Below are 23,802 nucleotides of genomic sequence, written 5' to 3' on the forward strand. Positions count from 1 at the left end.
CTTTAGGTACGCCCTTTCTGACATTTTTTAATCTAAAAGACATGTAACATTGGGAAGAATGTGTAAGTATGAGATGTCTTCATAGAGACTTCTCTTAGACCTTTCTCCTAGTAACACTGAAGCTTGCCTTGTTTTTTATTCTCAGTAGATATATTTTGTGTGACAGTAGTATGGCAGACCTGTCCCTCTCTGACATTTTGGAATCTGAAATACAGGTATACCCCGCTCATACAGCGGGTTAGGGACCGGAGCCCCGCTGTAAAGTGAAAACCACCTTAAAGTGAAACAAGGCAGTTTTAGCTTTCTTTTCACTTGCCAGTGTGTTTAAAAACTTAAAAACAGGTTTTAATTAACTTATATTAGGTGTGCAATAGCGCTAAGTTTAGTTTAACACTCGCACAGCACAGTATTCAATAAATACTGTACCTGTAAAATAGTGACAATCACTGTAGTACAATTTGCCAGAGTATAGCACTGAGACACAGATTGCACTGTAATGCTGTAAACAGAGTGAACTAAGCATAATAAAATGGTGCCAGTCACTTTTCTTGCAATCTCACGAAGATTACAGCACTGTTTTAAAATAATTGGAGGTTGAACTTCAGCTCCACAAAGCGCTGTATTAGCGAAGCGCTGTAAAGTGAAGCGCTGTAAAGTGAGGTATACCTGTACATGGAACAAAGGAAATAATGTATAAGTATTAGATCCCGGCATGAAGGCTTCTCTTATCCCTTTCTCTTGGCAACAATGAATCTTGCCTAGTTTTTTTTCTAGAAGAAAACAAATATGTTGGCAACTTTTAATAATGTTTGTAAAATAGTTCATGGGCAGCGTAATTATGTATCCATGTAAATTTGCTATGGCAATACATTTAACTTTGTATCTTTGCTGCAGCACTTGTTTTCATGGCTATTTTTAAAGCCTTATTAACTTTTAAGAAGCAGAAAAATGGTCAGGAGTTTTAAGTACTTTGATTAAAGTGTACTTGGTCAGGTTCATTTTGCTAACTGAGGAGATATAGCAGGGAGGCTCTGTCACACAACTCTTATACATGTGGGTAAGATATCAAAAGTATTTCACTTACTTCCTCCTTGTGTCCATGTTCTAATCATTTAGCTGCTCACTGAAACCTGCTTGTCATAGCTGATGTACAATACCATTCACTTCCATTGCTGTATTGCTCCACTGACCCTCAAAACTTCTGGTTGATTGTGCTGCTGGATTTTAGGGAAGCCCTTTCCACAGCTTTAAAGAATACACAACTTTAACAATCCTTTCCAGCTAGGGATATGATAGAAAAGCAGTAATTTGTAAAATAAAATATAATTTATTAGTATCCTTTAAAAGTAATAACAGGGCAAAGAGGAACAGGCTTCAAAGAGCCCAACAGCGCTAACTGTCCTACGGATTTGATGCCCGGAGGCACTTAATCAGGGACATAGTTACAAGCACAAACTTTTCAGCATTAGCAAATTAGCACAATAGCCAATATCTGAGTTGCTTTGTTAACCCCTTAATGACCGCAGCACTTTTCCATTTTCTGTCCGTTTGGGACCAAGGCTATTTTTACATTTCTGCGGTGTTTGTGTTTAGCTGTAATTTTCCTCTTACTCATTTACTGTACCCACACATATTATATACCGTTTTTCTCGCCATTAAATGGACTTTCTAAAGATACCATTATTTTCATCATATCTTATAATTTACTATAAAAAATTTTATAAAATATGAGGAAAAAATTGAAAAAAACACACTTTTTTAACTTTGACCCTCAAAATCTCCTACACTTCAACAACTACCAAAAAACTCCCATGCTAAATAGTTTCTAAATTTTGTCCTGAGTTTAGAAATACTCAATGTTTACATGTTCTTTGCTTTTTTTGCAAGTTATAGGGCAATAAGTACAAGTAGCACTTTGCTATTTCCAAAAAATTTTTAAAAAAATTAGCGATAGTTACATTGGAACACTGATATCTGTCAGGAATCCCTGATTAACCCTTCACATATATATATATTTTAAAAGAACACAACCTAAGGTATTAAACATGGGGTATTTTGACTCTTTCCATGCAACTATTTTACCACCAATCTATGCCAAAGTTTGAAAAAAAAAAAAAAGTGGTGATTTTTTGACAAAATAGCAATTCAAGAATACATTTACTGAGAACGTTAAGGGTTACTGCCAAATAACACCCCAATATGTCTTCAGCAGCATCTCCTGAGTACAGTGATACCACCCATGTATAGGTCTGTTGGGTTCTCTGGGGGCTAAAAGGCCTTATTTTTAGGGGGCGCATTCCAGTTTATTAATTTGGAATTTTCACATCTGTCGTCATGCACCCATGTCCTATTTGGGACATTTCTGAAGCCGGACAATGCAAATTACCCCCATCAAACCATATATTTTTAAAAAGTAGACACCCTAGGGTATTTCAAATGCTGGTATTTTAACACTTTGCATGCACTAATTCAACCACCAGTCTTTGTCAAACTTTTGGGTAGTCATTTTGGTGTGTTATTTTTCACACGCATTGTACTTTAGGCATGGACTCTCAGTTCCTGTTATATGTTACTGACCAAAAACACCTCAATATGTGTTCAACAACAACTTCTGAGTACAGTGATACCCCCCATGTATAGGTGTGTCGGGTTCTCTGGGGGCTAAAAGGCCTTAATTTTAGGGGGCGCATTCCAGTTTTTCAACTTGGAATTTTCATATCTGTCATCATGCACCCATGTCCTATTTGGGACATTTCTGAAGCCGGCCAATGTAAATTACCCCCATCAAACCATATATTTTTGAAAAGTAGACACCCTAGGGTATTTCAAATGCTGGTATTTTAACACTTTCCATGCACTAATTCAACCACTAGTCTTTGTCAAACTTTTAGGTAGTCATTTTTTTGCATTATTTTTCACACACATTGTACTTTAGGCATATATTCTCAGTCCCTGTTATGTGTTACTGCCAAAAAAAACCTTAATATGTATTCAACAACATCTCCTGAGTACAGTGATACCCCCCATGTATAGGTGTGTCGCGTTCTCTGGGGGCTAAAAGGCCTTAATTTTAGGGGGGGCATTCCAGTTTCTCAACTTGGAATTTTCACATCTGTCATCATGCACCCATGTCCTATTTGGGACATTTCTGAAGCCGGCCAATGTAAATTACCCCCATCAAACCATATATTTTTGAAAAGTAGACACCCTAGGGTATTTCAAATGCTGGTATTTTAACACTTTCCATGCACTAATTCAACCACTAGTCTTTGTCAAACTTTTAGGTAGTCATTTTTTTGCATTATTTTTCACACACATTGTACTTTAGACATATATTCTCAGTCCCTGTTATGTGTTACTGCCAAAAAAAACCTCAATATGTATTCAACAACATCTCCTGAGTACAGTGATACCCCCCATGTATAGGTGTGTCGGGTTCTCTGGGGGCTAAAAGGCCTTAATTTTAGGGGGCGCATTCCAGTTTTTCAACTTGGAATTTTCACATCTGTCATCATGCACCCATGTCCTATTTGGGACATTTCTGAAGCCGGCCAATGTAAATTACCCCCATCAAACCATATATTTTTGAAAAGTAGACACCCTAGGGTATTTCAAATGCTGGTATTTTAACACTTTCCATGCACTAATTCAACCACTAGTCTTTGTCAAACTTTTAGGTAGTCATTTTTTTGCATTATTTTTCACACACATTGTACTTTAGGCATATATTCTCAGTCCCTGTTATGTGTTACTGCCAAAAAAAACCTCAATATGTATTCAACAACATCTCCTGAGTACAGTGATACCCCCCATGTATAGGTGTGTCGGGTTCTCTGGGGGCTAAAAGGCCTTAATTTTAGGGGGCGCATTCCAGTTTTTCAACTTGGAATTTTCATATCTGTCATCATGCACCCATGTCCTATTTGGGACATTTCTGAAGCCGGCCAATGTAAATTACCCCCATCAAACCATATATTTTTGAAAAGTAGACACCCTAGGGTATTTCAAATGCTGGTATTTTAACACTTTCCATGCACTAATTCAACCACTAGTCTTTGTCAAACTTTTAGGTAGTCATTTTTTTGCATTATTTTTCACACACATTGTACTTTAGGCATATATTCTCAGTCCCTGTTATGTGTTACTGCCAAAAAAAACCTTAATATGTATTCAACAACATCTCCTGAGTACAGTGATACCCCCCATGTATAGGTGTGTCGGGTTCTCTGGGGGCTAAAAGGCCTTAATTTTAGGGGGGGCATTCCAGTTTTTCAACTTGGAATTTTCACATCTGTCATCATGCACCCATGTCCTATTTGGGACATTTCTGAAGCCGGCCAATGTAAATTACCCCCATCAAACCATATATTTTTGAAAAGTAGACACCCTAGGGTATTTCAAATGCTGGTATTTTAACACTTTCCATGCACTAATTCAACCACTAGTCTTTGTCAAACTTTTAGGTAGTCATTTTTTTGCATTATTTTTCACACACATTGTACTTTAGACATATATTCTCAGTCCCTGTTATGTGTTACTGCCAAAAAAAACCTCAATATGTATTCAACAACATCTCCTGAGTACAGTGATACCCCCCATGTATAGGTGTGTCGGGTTCTCTGGGGGCTAAAAGGCCTTAATTTTAGGGGGCGCATTCCAGTTTTTCAACTTGGAATTTTCACATCTGTCATCATGCACCCATGTCCTATTTGGGACATTTCTGAAGCCGGCCAATGTAAATTACCCCCATCAAACCATATATTTTTGAAAAGTAGACACCCTAGGGTATTTCAAATGCTGGTATTTTAACACTTTCCATGCACTAATTCAACCACTAGTCTTTGTCAAACTTTTAGGTAGTCATTTTTTTGCATTATTTTTCACACACATTGTACTTTAGGCATATATTCTCAGTCCCTGTTATGTGTTACTGCCAAAAAAAACCTCAATATGTATTCAACAACATCTCCTGAGTACAGTGATACCCCCCATGTATAGGTGTGTCGGGTTCTCTGGGGGCTAAAAGGCCTTAATTTTAGGGGGCGCATTCCAGTTTTTCAACTTGGAATTTTCACATCTGTCATCATGCACCCATGTCCTATTTGGGACATTTCTGAAGCCGGCCAATGTAAATTACCCCCATCAAACCATATATTTTTGAAAAGTAGACACCCTAGGGTATTTCAAATGCTGGTATTTTAACACTTTCCATGCACTAATTCAACCACTAGTCTTTGTCAAACTTTTAGGTAGTCATTTTTTTGCATTATTTTTCACACACATTGTACTTTAGGCATATATTCTCAGTCCCTGTTATGTGTTACTGCCAAAAAAAACCTTAATATGTATTCAACAACATCTCCTGAGTACAGTGATACCCCCCATGTATAGGTGTGTCGGGTTCTCTGGGGGCTAAAAGGCCTTAATTTTAGGGGGGGCATTCCAGTTTTTCAACTTGGAATTTTCACATCTGTCATCATGCACCCATGTCCTATTTGGGACATTTCTGAAGCCGGCCAATGTAAATTACCCCCATCAAACCATATATTTTTGAAAAGTAGACACCCTAGGGTATTTCAAATGCTGGTATTTTAACACTTTCCATGCACTAATTCAACCACTAGTCTTTGTCAAACTTTTAGGTAGTCATTTTTTTGCATTATTTTTCACACACATTGTACTTTAGACATATATTCTCAGTCCCTGTTATGTGTTACTGCCAAAAAAAACCTCAATATGTATTCAACAACATCTCCTGAGTACAGTGATACCCCCCATGTATAGGTGTGTCGGGTTCTCTGGGGGCTAAAAGGCCTTAATTTTAGGGGGCGCATTCCAGTTTTTCAACTTGGAATTTTCACATCTGTCATCATGCACCCATGTCCTATTTGGGACATTTCTGAAGCCAGCCAATGTAAATTACCCCCATCAAACCATATATTTTTGAAAAGTAGACACCCTAGGGTATTTCAAATGCTGGTATTTTAACACTTTCCATGCACTAATTCAACCACTAGTCTTTGTCAAACTTTTAGGTAGTCATTTTTTTGCATTATTTTTCACACACATTGTACTTTAGGCATATATTCTCAGTCCCTGTTATGTGTTACTGCCAAAAAAAACCTCAATATGTATTCAACAACATCTCCTGAGTACAGTGATACCCCCCATGTATAGGTGTGTCGGGTTCTCTGGGGGCTAAAAGGCCTTAATTTTAGGGGGCGCATTCCAGTTTTTCAACTTGGAATTTTCACATCTGTCATCATGCACCCATGTCCTATTTGGGACATTTCTGAAGCCGGCCAATGTAAATTACCCCCATCAAACCATATATTTTTGAAAAGTAGACACCCTAGGGTATTTCAAATGCTGGTATTTTAACACTTTCCATGCACTAATTCAACCACTAGTCTTTGTCAAACTTTTAGGTAGTCATTTTTTTGCATTATTTTTCACACACATTGTACTTTAGGCATATATTCTCAGTCCCTGTTATGTGTTACTGCCAAAAAAAAACTCAATATGTATTCAACAACATCTCCTGAGTACAGTGATACCCCCCATGTATAGGTGTGTCGGGTTCTCTGGGGGCTAAAAGGCCTTAATTTTAGGGGGCGCATTCCAGTTTTTCAACTTGGAATTTTCACATCTGTCATCATGCACCCATGTCCTATTTGGGACATTTCTGAAGCCGGCCAATGTAAATTACCCCCATCAAACCATATATTTTTGAAAAGTAGACACCCTAGGGTATTTCAAATGCTGGTATTTTAACACTTTCCATGCACTAATTCAACCACTAGTCTTTGTCAAACTTTTAGGTAGTCATTTTTTTGCAATATTTTTCACACACATTGTATTTTAGGCATATATTCTCAGTCCCTGTTATGTGTTACTGCCAAAAAAAACCTCAATATGTATTCAACAACATCTCCTGAGTACAGTGATACCCCCCATGTATAGGTGTGTCGGGTTCTCTGGGGGCTAAAAGGCCTTAATTTTAGGGGGCGCATTCCAGTTTTTCAACTTGGAATTTTCACATCTGTCATCATGCACCCATGTCCTATTTGGGACATTTCTGAAGCCGGCCAATGTAAATTACCCCCATCAAACCATATATTTTTGAAAAGTAGACACCCTAGGGTATTTCAAATGCTGGTATTTTAACACTTTCCATGCACTAATTCAACCACTAGTCTTTGTCAAACTTTTAGGTTGTCATTTTTTTGCATTATTTTTCACACACATTGTACTTTAGGCATATATTCTCAGTCCCTGTTATGTGTTACTGCCAAAAAAAACCTCAATATGTATTCAACAACATCTCCTGAGTACAGTGATACCCCCCATGTATAGGTGTGTCGGGTTCTCTGGGGGCTAAAAGGCCTTAATTTTAGGGGGCGCATTCCAGTTTTTCAACTTGGAATTTTCACATCTGTCATCATGCACCCATGTCCTATTTGGGACATTTCTGAAGCCGGCCAATGTAAATTACCCCCATCAAACCATATATTTTTGAAAAGTAGACACCCTAGGGTATTTCAAATGCTGGTATTTTAACACTTTCCATGCACTAATTCAACCACTAGTCTTTGTCAAACTTTTAGGTAGTCATTTTTTTGCATTATTTTTCACACACATTGTACTTTAGGCATATATTCTCAGTCCCTGTTATGTGTTACTGCCAAAAAAAACCTCAATATGTATTCAACAACATCTCCTGAGTACAGTGATACCACCCATGTATAGGTGTGTCGGGTTCTCTGGGGGCTAAAAGGCCTTATTTTTAGGGGGCGCATTCCAGTTTTTCAACTTGGAATTTTCATATCTGTCATCATGCACCCATGTCCTATTTGGGACATTTCTGAAGCCGGGCAATGTAAATTACCCCCATCAAACCATATATTTTTGAAAAGTAGACACCCTAGGGTATTTCAAATGCTGGTATTTTAACACTTTCCATGCACTATTTCAACCACTAGTCTTTGTCAAACTTTTGGGTAGTCATTTTTTTTGTGTTATTTTTCACACACGTTGTACTTTAGGCATATATTCTCAGTCCCTGTTATGTGTTACTGCCAAAAAAAACCTCAATATGTATTCAACAACATCTCCTGAGTACAGTGATACCACCCATGTATAGGTGTGTTGGGTTCTCTGGGGGCTAAAAGGCCTTATTTTTAGGGGGCGCATTCCAGTTTTTCAACTTGGAATTTTCACATCCCATGCACCCATGTCCTATGTAGGACATTTCTGAAGCCGGCCAATGTAATTTACCCCCATCAAACCATATATTTTTGAAAAGTAGACACCCTAGGGTATTTCAAATGCTGGTATTTTAACACTTTCCATGCACTAATTCTTTGTCAAACTATTAGGCAGTCATTTTTTGTGTGTTATTTTTCACACACATTGTACTTTAGACATGAATTCTCAGCTCCTGTTATGTGTTACTGCCAAAGAAGACCCCAATATGTGTTCACCAACATCTCCTGAGTACAGTGATACCACCTATGCATAAGTTTCTTGGCTTGTTCGGGGGGTGTAATGCCAAATGTCCAACATGCGTTTGTGATTTTTTTTTCACATTTAACATATTTTCTTTGCCTATTGTCTTTTTGGGGGTATTTTAACATACCCCAATTTATTTGTTTCCATGAATGTGCATATTTTTGAAATGTTGACACCCCAAGGTATTGTATATGGTGTGCTTTGATGCATTTGAAGTAACTGTTTTAGCTAAAAGAATTGGAGAAAGTGTATGGTGGCATTTTTTCAATTTTCATTTTTACATACACATTGCTTTTTGACTATGATTTAGGAGAGACTGTTGTAAGTTAGTGCAAAAAAATACTTCAGGTTGTTTTCTGCTAGGCACCCTGAGTACACCTATGCCCCCCATGCATAGGTTTGCCAGGATTTTGGGAAGGTTATGTTACAATTTTATGACTTGTGATTTTAGTTATTAAGTGAGAGTATTTCTTCTGATAGGCCTATCTTTAGTTTGGGGCCTATTGTAAACCCCACTTTTATTTATTGCCATGAATGTGCATATTTTTGAAATGTTGACACCCCAAGGTATTGTATATGGTGTGCTTTGATGCATTTGAAGTAACTGTTTTAGCTAAAAAAATTGGAGAAAGTGTATGGTGGCATTTTTTCAATTTTCATTTTTACACACACATTGCTTTTTGACTATGATTTAGGAGAGACTGTTGTAAGTTAGTGCAAAAAAATACTTCAGGTTGTTTTCTGCTAGGCACCCTGAGTACACCTATGCCCCCCATGCATAGGTTTGCCAGGATTTTGGGAAGGTTATGTTACAATTTTATGACTTGTGATTTTAGTTATTAAGTGAGAGTATTTCTTCTGATAGGCCTATCTTTAGTTTGGGGCCTATTGTAAACCCCACTTTTATTTATTGCCATGAATGTGCATATTTTTGAAATGTTGACACCCCAAGGTATTGTATATGGTGTGCTTTGATGCATTTGAAGTAACTGTTTTAGCTAAAAAAATTGGAGAAAGTGTATGGTGGCATTTTTTCAATTTTCATTTTTACACACACATTGCTTTTTGACTATGATTTAGGAGAGACTGTTGTAAGTTAGTGCAAAAAAAATACTACAGGTTGTTTTCTGCTAGGCACCCTGAGTACACCTATGTCCCCATGCATAGGTTTGACAGGGGTTTTTGTAAAAAAAAAAAAAAAGAACAGCCCCATTTTAGAAAAAAAAATATATTAGTGAAATGTAAAAATCTGGCACATTAAAAGTAAAAAAATAACAAAAAATTTAACAGTAAACATAACAAAAAAAAATAACAGCAAATTTATTTATTTTTTAAAAATTGACCATTGTATGGTACCGCTTGAAGCAGTCCCCAATGCAGAGTCCAGGCTGTCCAGGGCAATCAGGACAGTGATATACAGTGTCCCTTCTCTGCCCCCTCTTGGTACAGACTCTGCATTTTTTTTGTGGTCTCTGCTTTGCGGCAGTAGGGGGGATTTTAAAAATAAAATGAGTAGCCCCAACTCTGCTCTCTCCCATCACCGCCCGGGGAGCAGGTGCATCATGGTACAAAATCCCCGAAATGATCTGGAGCTGAAATTGTAAAAAAGTCAGTTTCATTCCGGGGTTTGCTTTTTTGAACAACAAAAAAGCGTTGTGGGTTGCAATCTGCATTAGGTAAATTGCAACCTTTTTGTACCAGGCCCTTGTCTTCCGCATAATTAGGTAGGGCTGCAGCAGCTGATCTGCCAGATCAACCCCACCCATATGTCTGTTATAAGACTTGATGCACACTGGCTTCCTTATGATCTCAGCTCTGCCACGTACAGAGACCGCCACCGTCCTCTCTGTGTGGATGGTGATAAGAAGGTATACATCCTTCTTGTCTCTGTACTTCAGTGCCAACAGCTCCTCTTGGCGCAGAGCAGAGGTCTCCCCCCTTCGTAGCCGGGTGCGTACAAGTTGTCCTGGGAAACCTTTGCGGTTCTTTTTAATAGTACCGCAAGCTACTGTATCAAAGCAATACAGTAGCTTGAACAAAAGGACACTTGTATAAAAATTGTCTAAGTACAAGTGATACCCTTTGTTCATTAGGGGTAATATCAGGTCCCAGACAATCTTGCCAGTAGTTCCCATATGTTCTGGGCAACCTGGAGGGTCAAGGTGGCTATCCTTTCCCTCATACACCCGGAAGGCCTGAGTATACCCAGTCTCGCTCTCACAGAGCTTATACACCTTTACCCCATACCTGGAGCGCTTGGAAGGAATATACTGCTTGAATCCCAGCCTTCCCTTATACTTCATCAGGGATTCATCAACGCATATATTCCTTCCAGGTGTATAAGCCTCTGCAAACCTGGCAGAAAAGTGGGTAATCAGGGGGTGGATTTTATACAGCCTGTCAAATTGGGGATGCTCCCTAGGGGGGCACAGGCTGTTGTCGCTGAAGTGCATGAAATGAAGAATCATTTCATATCTCTGCCTCGACATACTCTGGGAGAAAATGGGGGTAGAGCAGATGGGGCTACTGCTCCAGTAGGAGCGAACGGAGGGTTTCTTTATGATGCCCATCAGCATAGTCAATGCCCAGAATTTTTTAAATTCTGGCACATTGATGGGGGCCCATTGCTGCTTTGCCAAATATGTTTCAGGCTTTGCAGCACGGTACTGATGGGCATATAAATTAGTTTGGGCGACAATGTTCCCCAATACATCATCACCCAGAAACACCTCCAGAAACTGTTGGGGGCTAAAACCTGCCACATCTATATTTATGCCAGCATTTGCTGTGAAGGGTGGGATATCTGGCCTCTGGAGATGAGGCGTTACCCACTCTTCAGCGGCAATGGCAGCAACACGCCTCCTTCTAGCAGGGGGGCTGGCAGGGGGGCTAGCAGGGGGGCTAGCAGCCACAGATACATCACTATCAGTTGAGACTGCATCTAATGATGTATCTGAGCATATGGCAGGGTCAAAATTGGGGTCTGAGTCAGACATAGAGGCATCTGACTCTGACGCAAGGATGGCATACGCCTCCTCAACACTATATCTTTTCTGTGACATTTTTGTATCTGTCACAGAAAACCAAAATTAATTAATTAACTAAATGGCCTTTGGGTTTTTTTTTAAAAAAGTACAGCTATGCTAATGCCAGTGATTTATAGCGATCACTGGCAAGCTAGGGGTTAAATACTCTTTAAATTAAATTAACTAAATGGCCTTTGGGTTTTTTTAAAAAAAAGTACAGCTATGCTAATGCCAGTGATTTATAGCGATCACTGGCAAGCTAGGGGTTAAATACTCTTTAAATTAAATTAACTAAATGGCCTTTGGGTTTTTTTTAAAAAAAGTACAGCTATGCTAATGCCAGTGATTTATAGCGATCACTGGCAAGCTAGGGGTTAAATACTCTTTAAATTAAATTAAATTAGCTAAATGGCTCTGAAAGGAGCCTTTGGGTTTTTAAAAAATGACAACAACAAAAATTAACCCCTAAAAAATGCACAGACAGCAAAAATGTACAGCTATGCTAATGCCAGTGATTTATAGCGATCACTGGCAAGCTAGGGGTTAAATACTCTTTAAATTAAATTAAATTAGCTAAATGGCTCTGAAAGGAGCCTTTGGGTTTTTAAAAAATTACAACAACAAAAATTAACCCCTAAAAAAATGCACAGACAGCAAAAAAGTACAGCTATGCTAATGCCAGTGATGTATAGCGATCACTGGCAAGCTAGGGGTTAAATACTATTTAAATTAAATTAGCTAAATGGCTCTGAAAGGAGCGTTTAGGTTTTTAAAAAATTACAACAACAAAAATTAACCCCTAAAAAATGCACAGACAGCAAAAAAGTACAGCTATGCTAATGCCAGTGATGTATAGCGATCACTGGCAAGCTAGGGGTTAAATACTATTTAAATTAAATTAGCTAAATGGCTCTGAAAGGAGCGTTTAGGTTTTTAAAAAATTACAACAACAAAAATTAACCCCTAAAAAATGCACAGACAGCAAAAAAGTACAGCTATGCTAATGCCAGTGATGTATAGCGATCACTGGCAAGCTAGGGGTTAATGGCTCTGAAAAGAGCCTTTGGATTTTAAATTTTTTAACAAATAAAAGAAATAAATCTCTCTCTGCTAAAATACAGGTCTCTCTCTTTCTCCAACAAAATGGCAAGTGAGGAGAGGGAGGGAGATCCACACTGATCAGAGTCAATATTTACAAATATTGACATGATCACACAAATGGGGTATTTTATTATTATTATTTTTTTTTTCTAAGAAGGCTCAGATTGGGTGACCCTAGCTTGCCCCTATGGTGAGACAGGCTAGGGACACCCCCAGATGCCCCATGATGCACCGGGCATCGCCATTTTGGAAGCCTCATGGGGGAGGGGGGGGGGCGCTATATGTGGGGCTTTTTTATTTTATATTTTATTTATTTTTTTCCATTTTTTATTTTATTTATATACTAACTAAGTGCCTCGACCCACCGAGGCACTTAGCACACTAGCAGAGCATCGGAAGCGTGTCCGATCGCTTCCGATGCTCTGCTGCACTGCCGGGCTCCACGTGGAGCAAAACCGGAAGTGATCACTCAAGGGGGAGTGATCGCTCCGGTCCCGGCACTCCGTAACAGCACTGCAGGGATGCCCAGACATCGAGGCATCCCTGCAGTACTGTAATAGTGCCTGGAAGCGATCTTTAGCCGAGGACGTGCAGGGTACGTCGTCAGGCGTTAACTGCCTTTTTTTTTCAGACGTACCCTGCACGTCCTCGGTCACTAAGGGGTTAAAGATACATCACTCAGTTAAACACAATCAACAATCCTAGTAATGTAACCTACTATTCATTTGATGATTGGAATATTAATGTCAATAAGCATCATTTTCTAATTTTGGCAATCATTCTGGGAAGAAGAACTAGTTTTAGAAGCACATAATTTAGTAGTTGAAAAAAAAACATGGAACTATTAGAGCATCCACAAACACTGCCTGAGGCTTCCTGGACCTCACACAGTACCTGTCATAAAAATATAAAAAATATAAAAAAGAGAGTCCCAGTAAAAGAGAGAGCATAAATTACTCCTGATTGTAGATAAAAATAGACAAGTAGTAGTCAAAAGTTCATAATATCAAAAAATAGGAAGATCAAAAATCCTGGTCCCTTTTGGGCATCTACTTACACTCTTCTACCTCAATCTATATGAGGTAAGGACTGCACAGTGTAGAGAAGATCTTTGTCATAGATCCCAGGGATAGCTTGTCTCCACTTTGTATAATGATAGTATCCAACATTGTCCAAGAATGCAGTCACAGATTATATGTAATACAAATGGAAGTGACAGATGAAGAAATGGATGTCTTTTCCTATACGGATGTAGATGCTTCCAGAATTACAGCCTTAGCAAGGGGCTCAAGAGATTTTCTCAACGTTGGATACTATCATTATACAAAGTGGAGACAAGCTATCCCTGGTATCTATGACACTGTGCGTCCCTTACCTTTTATAGATTGAGGTAGAAGAGTGTAAGTAGAGGCCTAAAAGGGACCAGGATTTTTGATCTTCCTATTTTTTGATATCATGAACTTTTGACTACTACTTGTCTATTTTTATCTACAACCAGGAGTAATTTATGCTCTCTCTTTTAGTGGGACTCTCTTTTTTATACTATTTATATTTTTAATATACGACATCTTGTTTTATATATATTTATACAGAATTTTTAACAGTTATTAATTAATCATTTTTAACTCATTTCAGCATTTGTGAATCAATATTAATTGTTTCTATTGTATTGTGTTTATTGTAGTGAATTATTATTATTTCTATGTGATAATTTTTTTATTTTTTTTTTAAACATAATTTTTATTGGTTTTCACACATTAATGACATTACAACATTTGACAGATTCTATTGGTGTTACACATCTGAGCTTATACAATGGTGTACTTCAGTAAGCATCTCCCATCAGAGACTGCTAGAATTTTATAAATCCTTGGATATTAGGGTCCCCCTTGGGTGACTCGGTATAGCATGGGTGAAAAGCTCTGTGTCCATCAGTCCCGTAGAACTTTGCATCTTGACAAGTCTGTCTAGCATATTTAATTAACTTCACGAGTCCAAGACTTAAGTGTTGATGCGGATAACCAATTAAAACAAAAATTTAAATAACTATACAAATACTTTAACAAAACAACAGTTCTACAAGTTCTATCTGTGATATGATGGTCCAGGTATCTTATCTTATGTGCATGCAAAAGGGTGAGGTTTAGCTAATGTCGTTTCTGGGACCCCAGTTAAGTATGTTTGGTGTAGTATGGCCTCGTAGCTGTTTCTATATTTTAATGTTTATATCTGTTTAAGCGTGTTTACATTTGTATTGAGGACATTAAATATTCAAGTCAGCCGAGTTGACTAGATCTTCCCAGTAAAGTTTCATATCTAGGAATATGCCTAGTTGGTTTCTTCTATAGTAGCCATATTGCTCTAGTGGGAGTATATCATTCATTTTCGAGATCCATTGCTGGATTGTGGGGATCAGTGGGGATTTCCAGTTAAGGGATATTAGGGATTTTGCACTATTCAAGCTTATCTGCATTAAGCCCTGACGGATTCTGCACCTGCAACTAGGTGTATGATTTAATAATGCTATTAATGGTGTTAATGTGAAGTCTGTGCCTCCTAATTTCTGTAGTATCTGTTCGATCTTACTCCAGAAGGGTTTAATCTTAGGACAGAGCCACCAAACATGAGCCATGGTCCCTGTGGCTCCACAGCTCCTCCAGCACAAGGCCGAGGACGCGGGGTAAATTCTGTGCAGCCTATGTGGTGTGAGATACCACCGCATCAGTATTTTAAAATTCATTTCAACTATTTTAGTGGAAGTAGATGATCTTCGGGTGTTATTGAAGATTTTTCTCCAAGTTTCCTCGTCTATCACTACGCCTAAGTCTTGTTGCCAGTGTTCAGTGTATGTTGGGAGGTGCGTTTGCGTAGCTGTATCTAGTGTTCTTTTTGCTATGGAAAGGGTACCTCTAGCGGGAATGGCCAACAGGCACAAGTTTTCAAAAGCAGTCGGGGGTCTAGTTAGATCCTGCTTGTTTTGGTTACTATTTATGTAATGTGAGAGTTGTGTGTATTTGAGCCATGATGTGAAGGCCCCCCGTAGTATTTGTGTCATTTCCTGTCTAGATTTCAGTGTTCTCTTGTTTAAGAAGTTAATTATTGGTAAGGAATCAGGTATTTCCCATGTGACTCGAACTCCCTGTATGGGTTCATATCCTCCTGTTAATTCCATATTTGCCGATATTGGTGTAAGGGGGGATTGGGGTGATGATAGCTTTGGGAACTTTTGGGTTAGGTAGTCCCATACCTCCAGTATATGTTTATAAAGCAATGATGTATGGCAAACCGAAGGTCTGAGGCGTTTGTCCATCCAGCAGATGGCACCAGGCTTTGGGGCTCTGAGAATCTGGGAATCTAAGGACACCCAGGCTTTTTCATCTTTCTTTATGTGCCAATCTAGAATGTGCTGGAGGACTATTGAGTGGTAGTACGTTTCTAGTTTTGGTACTCCCAGGCCACCCTCCCTCACTGCTCTGTGCATAGTGGCCGCGTTAACGCGTGGTTTTATCTTGCCCCAAATAAATGAGTGTATGAGTTTTTGTAGATGTGTGAGGTATAGTCTAGGTAAGGTGACTGGGATGGCCTGCAAGGTGTATAGAATCTTCGGTAGGATTGACATTTTTATCGCCTGAACTCTACCCCACCACGATATGGGTTTGTCTCTCCAATTCTGGAGAGTATGTGTTATTGTATTTTGTAATGGTTTATAATTTGCTTCAAATAAGTGTGTAATCTTAGGGGTTAGGAATACCCCCAGATACTTTAGTTGTGAGGGTTGTATCTTATATGGGCAGAGATCTTTAAGTGCCAATCCTTCCTTCCGGGTCATAGCTACGCATAGAATCTCTGATTTTTGTTGGTTTATGAGGAAGTTGGACATCTTACTAAATTCATCAAATTCCTCAATTAGCACAGGGATAGATCTATCTGGGGAGGACAATGTCAACAAGACATCATCTGCGAACATCGAAAGTTTATAATGATTTGGACCTATGTTTATACCCATGATCTCCGTGTTAGAGCGTATTTTGGATGCCAGAACCTCCATGACTAGTACAAACAAGACCGGCGAGAGTGGGCATCCCTGTCTCGTTCCATTATTTATTGGGAATCCCTGGGACAAAACCCCATTAACTTTCACTTTGGCAGAGGGAGAGTCATAGAGTTGGAAGATTCTCTTAATCATGATCTCCCCAAATCCAAACCTCTGTAGAGAAGCTCTAAGGAAGGGCCATGCCACCCTATCAAAAGCTTTCTCCGCATCAGTGGAGACCAGGGCCATTGGGATCTTGTGGGTTGTTACATACTCTATTATATGGGCAGTTCTGATTGTGTTGTCCCTGGCCTCCCTGTGCGGAACAAAGCCCGCCTGGTCCAGCTGGATGATAGACGGTAAAATAGCACTAATTCTTTTCGCTAATATTTTGGCGTAAATCTTTATGTCCCCATTAAGCAATGAAATTGGCCTATAGCTCTCGGGTTGTGTTGTGGGTTTCCCTTCCTTATGTAATACGGTGATGTGTGCTTCTAGTAGCAGTGGGGATAAATGTCCCTCCTTATCTAGGGAGTTAAACATACTTGTTAAGTGTGGGATTAGTGTTGATTGGAATCTCTTATAGTACATATTTGTGAGTCCATCTGGGCCTGGGCTCTTTTGCGTGGGTAAGCTCGCTATTGCTGCGGTTATCTCTCGTTCTGTAATCGGGGCTTCCATAGTTTTAGCTATATCCTGTGGGATGACTGGGAAGTCCGCCTTATCTATATATTCCTTTATCTGGCCTGACAGGAGAGGGTCTACATTTGGTGTTAAGTTATAAAGAGATCTATAGTAGCTACTAAATATATTTGCTATTTCTTTACAATCAAAGGTTTCCTGTTTTGTTTTGTCCTGCATTTTATGGATATAATTCCCAAGTGATTTTTTTCTTTAGAGCTCTGGCTAGCAGTGGCCCTGCTCTATTCCCTTCAGTGAAGTAAAGTTTCTTTAAATAGTATGCCTGTCTATGCACTTCTCTGTTTAGTAAATTGTTCAGGGCCCTTCTTGCTGCTGTGAGACCATCGAGGCTAGTCTGGGAATCGGGGTTATCTAGGTGTAGTTTCTCAGCTTCCCTCAGGTTTTTAAATAATTGTGTGTATTCCTGGTTATAGGTTTTGTTGAGGATTAATTTTTGTTTAATGAATTCCCCTCTAATAACGGCTTTATGGGCTTCCCATACTGTGGTAGGGGCAGTATCTGCGTTTTGATTGTATCTGAAGTATTCAGTTAGAGTTTTGGTTATTTTAACAGGGATATGCTCCTGTAAAAGTAAAGTGTTATCCAATCTCCAGCAGAAGTCCCTTATTGGGCGGTCTGGCCAGTCCAGAGTTAAAGTGGTCGCTGAGTGGTCTGACCAAGGAGTTGGTATAATATCTGAGCTTTTTGCCAGGGACAGGCTTAACTGATCTACACATATATAGTCTATCCTTGAGTGTGACCTATTTGGAGTAGAGAAGAAGGTGAATGTCTTTTGTGTCGGGTGTTGGGTTCTCCATACATCTATTAATGAAGAGGTTCTCAAACTACTAGCTATGTTTCTGATCTTGCTATCCGACAAATAGCTTTTTGCTTGTGAGCTATCTAGCTTGGGGTTTAAAACTACATTGAAATCTCCTGCTAGTACTGTGGATCCCCTTGACACTTCTAGAAGTTTGTTCGTGAGTTTTTAAAAAAATTTAGCTTGCCCTCTGTTAGGTGCATATACATTAGCTAGTGTTATCGGCTTATTATATAGTTCACCTACTAGTATTAGGTATCTGCCTTCTGTATCTTTATGTGTAGTGATGTTCTGTAGTGGGATGTTTTTGTGTAGCAGTATGCCTACTCCGTTTTTCTTTTTATGGGGGTGGGAGCTGTAGTGACCTATTGGGAAGTGCTTTGAGGAAAATTTCGGCGTGCTACCGTCTTTAAAGTGTGTTTCCTGGACAAATATTATTTCGCTTTTCTGTTTAGTAAACCAATTAAGGGCTATCGATCTTTTTACTGGAGAATTCAGGCCTTTGGTATTTTGTGTAAGGATATTAATGTGTCTAGTTCCTATCAATGTAGTCATCAGTGGGGTTGAGTTTGTTTTCTATGTTTACCCTTAAGACTAGAGAGCTTGTAATGGGACCCAATCATTTGAACCTGTAAAATCACATGTAGAACCAGAAAGACATGAACTTTTTCAGTGATTCTAACAATTAACCAACTATTCAACATAACTAACTTAACATTTAACCAATAAACAACAATTAAAGCATAAGGATTGCATAAATACATATACAATTCATATGATGAAAGGGGATACTGCCCAGTTCGCATAAAATTACGGACATGGGAGTATCAGTACTTCCTATGGTGTTATTTAGACTAGGTGCAATTTTTACTTTTGGTTGTTCCATACTGTAAGAGAAACACAAGAGAATACAAATATAAACAGTATAAAACTAGTCATTAAGGAGAAGCACAAAGGAATCTAACAGTTTGCATACCTGTCTTTCAGATTATCATAAGGCAGTTACTAAGAAAAGTTCATACTCACACTACCGTTATACCAAGGGGTAGAGAAGGAATATGGGTTATATTCCCTTTGTAGGTAGGAAGAGCAGATGTGACATTGCTTCTATAAGCAATGACTATTGACATTTTCAAATAACAAATCTTTCAAGTCCTCTATTATCATGTCGAGTGTGACCCTTCATCTACAGATCTGGAGGCTGATTGATGTCTTTTCCTACTGATTCTGGTCCATGAACTCCCCCGAGGCTTTGGGTCTTTAGTGAGCTTGGGGTTGTCTTTTGGTGTTTGGTTATCTAACCTGGGCAGTGCGGGTTCCGGGATTTTCAGGTGTTTGCAAAAGTCTCTCAGATCTTCTGGGGATCTGTAGATAGCAACAGTTGATCCTTGTATCACTTTTATACAAAACGGGAATCCCCATCTATACGGTATTTTTAGCTCCTGTAAATGTAGAGTTAGAAATTTGGCCTCTCTTCGTTTGTTTAATGTAATGATGCTTAGGTCAGCATAGATTTGGATGTTATCTCCATTGTGGGAGATTTGTCTCATTTTCCTTGAGGCTTCCATTATCTTTTCTCTGTCATTGAAAGATTGGAATTTGAGGATAATGTCTCTTGGAGGCTTTCCTTCAGGTGGTTTAGGCCTGAGGGCACGATGCGCTCTCTCTACAGGCAGGTTGGGAGTCTCCGGGGTCTGTAAGATAGTTTGAAACAGAGCCTGTAGGTATAGTGGTATCTGTTGTGGAGTGATTTTTTCACTGACCCCTCGTATTCTAATGTTACTGCGGCGACCCCTATTGTCTAGGTCTTCCAGTTGCATTTGCATCTGTAGGATTGTTGAATCTTGTGTATCTAAAATTCTGTTTTGCAGATCAGCATCTTTTTGTACCGATTCCAGATCATCTTCAAGGTGCAGTACTCTCTCTCCTAATTCAGAGATATCCTTCCTGACCTCTTTGAGGCCATCTTTGATCATTTTCCCCACTTGTGCTATGAGAGATGCAAAATCAGCTTTTGTCGGTAGGTTTTCTAGATCGGCCTTCGTGAGCTGTTCTTTTGAGCATAGTCCTGTTTCTGATGATTCTGTGTCAGACTGGTTGCTATCTAGATCTTGTGTGCCAGTGGTGGCAGGTTCTGTCGTATCAAGCACTTTAAAGAAGTTTTTCATCTTGCCTGCAGGAGTTGTTTGGGATTTGCCTGCTTTATCAGATTTAGGGGGTCTCCTGAACGCCATCTTGTGGAATATACGTAGTGTGTTTAGCTGTCGCAACACAGCAGATGATCAGAAGTATAGTTTTTATGCCCAACAGATCTATTCGTGTTGTGCAGATTAAGGGGGTTACAGTATGTCGCTCACAACTGCTGTTTTAGCGTAGTGATGTTGCTTGATGCATTATATTGCAGGTTGCATGCAGGGATCTAGCTGACACTCTGCTTAGCGGTCTTTTAATTCTCCATTTATAGCGGATGTTAGTGTAGTTGCTCTCTGCTGAGTACTTTTTGTTTATAGATATTTGTGGTTTGTCATTTATGATCTCAGCCTAGAGCTAACCAATTGCCATTAAGCCCTTATCGGTATTATGTCTCATGGTACGTGCATGACAGGCCCTGTTAGTGTATACCAATCAGCCTAGGGGCACCTCTTATATGGCGGAACCTGCTGCACCCTTATATCCCCTCTGAGCCTGGTGTGTGCTGACAAAGCCGCTCAGTTTGTTCCGTATCTGGCTGAAAAGGGGTCGCTAACCGTGAGGGTGTAGGTGTTTTACTTATAACTTGCCTCCGGTGCCGCTCTATAGTGCTCCGTCTCTCCGCTTCTGAATGTGCGTCACGGTTTGAGGCCTAGTGGTCTCTGCTTACATGGCGCTTCCGCTCACATATCTCCCAAATCTCGATGTTTAGGCTCTGTCTTTTCATGCACCGTAGTGCACAGCTTTAGAAGAGGTCTCGGGATATGCTGTTAGTTAGCACCTAGGGCTTATAGTATGGTTAGGAAGTACCTGGTAGCCCGGAGCTTCCTTACTATGCAGCCATATCTGGCGGTGGCTGGCTCCGCCCCCCTATGTGATAATTTTTTATACATCTTCTGTTTATATTTTAAGTTTATGCGCTAATTCACAAACACCCTTTTTTCTTTCCAATTAACTTTTATATTTTGTATCTAGATTTGAGGGAATCTGGAAATACAATAGGTGGATTTATGGCAGCATTTAAATTTTATAATTTCTATATCACAGTGCTCAGGCTACATTTTCTTTTCCTACTATATATATATATATATATATATATATATATATATATATATATATATATATAATGTATTTTTTTTGTAACATATCTATCTTATTTTTCTATCTATCTTTCTGTATGTATGTATGTATGTATATAAATACACATTGGGTTTACATCACTCAAAAAGAAGTCCAAATACATGCCACCCTTGTCTATGGCAGGAGCTGTAAATAGCTTTGTAAAACTACTTGAAAATTATATAACCAAAATAGATACAGATACTGGTTATATGGATAATCTCACAAAAAAACAAAGCTGGGCATTGAATGGCCTTATGAATGATGGTAAGATAACCATCAAGCCATCAGACAAGGGTGGCAATGTAGTACTAATGAACACTATTGACTATAAAAAGGAATGTCTCAGACAGGTTATAGATAGTAAACATTACATGTTGCTAAATAGTGATCCCACAATAGAGTACCAAATAGAACTGGACTACATTCTCACTCAGGCGATGCATAATGGGGTAATCAACAAACATGAGTATGATTTCATGTATGTTAAAAATTCAGAGATAGACACTTTTTATTCCATACCCAAATTGCATAAAAATAAAAATCCCCCTCCAGGTAGACTGATAATTTCAGGTCAAGGGAGCCTGAATGAGGATGGATCACAGTATAGAGATTATTGCTTACAACCTTTTCTGGAAACATTGCCATCATTCATAAAAGATACGAGTTATGTACTTAAAAAACTGGATAGCCTAACAATAGAACAAGATACTATTATAGTGGCAATAGACGTTGAATCATTGTATTCCTCAGTTCCCCATAATTCGGGAATGGAGGCATGCAAATACTATCTGGAACAAAGGGGGCCAAAATATAAAGCACACACTGACTTTCTCCAATAAATTCTAGATTTTGTCCTAAACAGAAATTACTTTTCATGGGAATCTAGTGGGAATTTGATCATGTGCTAGATATCGTGTCTCGGTATGAGGATAGGATGAAATTATGGGGACGTTACATCAATGATGTTTTGGTCCTATGGAATGGTACGGTAGAGGAACTGAGAAATTTAATTGAAATGCTAAATCAAAATGATTTAAATCTTAAATTTACTTATACTTACAATAAAACACAAATTACATTTTTAGATCTGGAGATTACAACAAAAAATGGCATGCTACACACAGCTAATACCATTTTGATGGCAGACAGCCATCACATAAGCTCAGTAATAAAAGACATTCCATATGGCCAATATTTGAGGTGTAAGCAAAATTACTCCACAACTGAATCCTTTAAATTCCACGCTGACAATCTAAGAGACAGATTAACTGAGAGGGGATATTCCAATAGGAGGTTAAAACAAAGCTATCAGGGAACATGTACAAATTCCAGAGATGAGATACTATATAGAATTAATAAAAAACAAGAGAAAAATGATAAAAGCAAAGGTGTTGGGTTTATCACTACTTTTAAAAATAAGTGGCAGGATCTTAGGGCAATTTTTAGTAAACATTTGGAAGTACTTTGTACAGATCCTATTATTAAAGATATAGTGGGTGAAAGAACAATAATCACCGTCAGAAGATCACCTAACCTAAGGGATAAATTGCTCTATAGTCATTTTAGACAAACAAAACAGAAAGGTACTTGGTTGGCAAATTATAAACAAAAAGATGGAAATTTCCCCTGTAAAAAATGTAGCATATGTAAAAATATGCAAAAAGGAGACACTGTTCTATATTTACATAATATCAAACATACAATAAAGGGACACATTATATGTTGCAGCGAGGGAGTAATATATATGATCTCATGCTCATGTCCAGATTTTTATATAGGTAAAACCTATAGAGAGCTAAGAGAGAGAGAGTGAAGGAACACAAAAGAGATACTAAAAATAAAAATCTTAAAGACAGCAGCGTAGCTAGACATTTTTTTATTTGCCATGAAAGCTCTGCCTCTACATTAAAAGTAAGGGGATTGGAACTAATAGAACTGCAAAATAGGGGAGGAGACCTAGATAGATTACTGTTACAATCAGAGTGCAAATTTATATACAACATGGATACTCTAAGCCCCACAGGTCTGAATGAGGAAGTAAACTATGCACCTTTTTTACGAATTAAATATAAATAAGAAAATAAGTATCTCTAAATTGGTTCCCAAGATGTAAATATTTTCTTAAATACAGAAATTATTCTCTTTTCCCCCTTCATTTCAAAAACTTTTCCCTCTCCCCTGCACAATAACTAAGTTATACCTATGAATCAAAATCCCAGTTCATTGAATATTAATAAATATAATGTCTACTGAATGGCAGTGACAACTAAATTCACTTTATGTACACATTTCTTCATAATATATCATGATGAATGCAC

Source organism: Bombina bombina, chromosome 4 (genome assembly GCF_027579735.1).
Source record: "Bombina bombina isolate aBomBom1 chromosome 4, aBomBom1.pri, whole genome shotgun sequence".
Taxonomy (NCBI): Eukaryota; Metazoa; Chordata; class Amphibia; order Anura; family Bombinatoridae; genus Bombina; species Bombina bombina.